Source organism: Chenopodium album, chromosome 17, assembly GCF_948465745.1.
Source record: "Chenopodium album chromosome 17, dcCheAlbu1.1, whole genome shotgun sequence".
In the NCBI taxonomy this organism is placed as follows: Eukaryota; Viridiplantae; Streptophyta; class Magnoliopsida; order Caryophyllales; family Amaranthaceae; genus Chenopodium; species Chenopodium album.
The window spans coordinates 9,078,947-9,080,733 of record NC_137850.1 but is presented as its reverse complement, the minus strand read 5'-3'; the positions used below and the strand labels follow the sequence as shown (position 1 = coordinate 9,080,733).

Sequence of the window (1,787 nt, the reverse complement as noted above, 5' to 3'; positions counted from 1 at the left end):
AGCTTGGAGTCCCCGGGGCTTATAGATTTGAAAGTGGAATAGCTCCTCCCACTACCCCGGCAAATGACTTCGAAATCCGTCCGGCAATGATCACCTTGATCGAGAGAAGGCAATATAGTGGGGCTAAGAATGAGAGCCCATTGAACCATTTGAAAGAATTTGAAAAATATTGCAATACCATTAAAGTCAATGGGGTTTCTCAAGAATTTATCCGCCTCAAGTTGTTCCCTTTCTCTCTAATCGGAAGATCCTTGGAATGGCTAGACAAGGAAGTGAAGCCCAACTCCTTGAGAACTTGGGACGATGTCACAAAGGCTTTCTTGTCCCGCTTCTACCCCCAAAAGAAGACGGCGGAGGCAAGAGCCTTGATTCAAGGGTTCAAGCAAAGGCCGAGTGAAAGCCTTTATGAAGCATGGGAAAGATTCAAAGAGTATCAAAGGGAGTGCCCTCATCATGGAATCCCCACATACCAAGTGATCCAAATCTTCTATGGCGGTTTAAGTCCCCAAGGCAAGTCATGCCTTGATGGAGGGGCCGGGGGCCCTATCATGAACAAAACCGAAGAAGAAGTTGTGGACATCATTGAGGATGTGGTGACTTATTATAGGGATTGGCAAGATGGAGAGAGGGACTCTTCAAGCAAACAATCTTCATTGTATTCGGTGGACCATCTCAATGCAATCAACAACCTTTCCTCTCAAATGACAAATTTAGGGAAAGAGGTCACCGCAATCAAGGCTAAGTTGGAGAGCACTTCTTCCTCTTCTCAAGCTTCTAATCTTCCCTCCCAATTTAAGGGGAGAGGTACTCTTTCTAACTCTCAACCCCCTCCCTCTTCGCATAATATGCCTTTGGGGTGTTTGTTTTGTGATGCATGTGGATCGTATGATCATGATTCTAGTGTTTGTCCTAATGAATGTGTTGATGAGTTTGATAACCATGAAAGTGAACATGTGAATTATGTGTCAAATAATAATGGTCAACGGTTTGAAAACCAAAGGGGTCAATGGAATAGGAACTTCCAAGGCCAAAGCAATTTTGACAACTATAACCAAGGCGGTGGTTATAGAAACCAAGGGAACCAAGGTTCCCGTGGTAGCTATAATGGTCAAGGTTATAGTGGCCAAAATCAAGGCCAATATTATGGTAACCAAGGCCAAAGCTATGGTTCTCAAAACCAAGGTTATGGAAATCATAACCAAGGTAGTGGGAACCATAATCAAGGTGGTGGAAACCATAATCAAAATTATGGCCAAAATCAAAATAGGAGTAGTTGGAACAACCAAGGTCGGGGCAATTTTCAAAATAATTCTCAAAGAGGTCCCCCACCCGGGTTTGTTCCAAAAACTCAAGGGGAAAGTTCCTATTCTCAACCCTCTTCACCCAGGACTAATTTGGAGGAGATAATTGAGAATCAAACCAAGTTGTTGAACACATACATGGCCGTGAGCGATAAAAAATTCAATGAAATGATGACTCATAATAAAATGCTTGAAAACCAAATCTCTCAACTTGCTAATGCCTTGAAAGATCATGCTAGCCCTTCTTCTTTACCTTCCCAAGGCCTTGACCCAAAGAAATCCGTGAATGCTATTGTTACTAGGAGTGGAAAGGTTCTTGAGGAGGTATTGCCTAGAAGTGGTGTAGATAAGGAGGTTCCTAGGGAGATTTTGGTTGAGGATGAGGCAAGAAAGGCATCTTTGGATGAGGTAGTTGTTGAGACACCTAGAGAGGTGAGAGTAGAGAAAGAGATTGTAAGACCCAAACTCCCCTACCCACAAAAATTC

At 43.2% G+C, this 1,787-nt stretch overlaps 1 non-coding gene across 1 annotated transcript; it reads right to left on the bottom strand.

Moving 5' to 3' along the window:
• Positions 1–354: 354 nt before the first annotated feature.
• Positions 355–460, bottom strand: LOC145590314 (small nucleolar RNA R71). Its single transcript, XR_014101945.1, has one exon. It is a non-coding gene; the product is annotated as a small nucleolar RNA R71 (small nucleolar RNA).
• Positions 461–1,787: the final 1,327 nt, after the last annotated feature.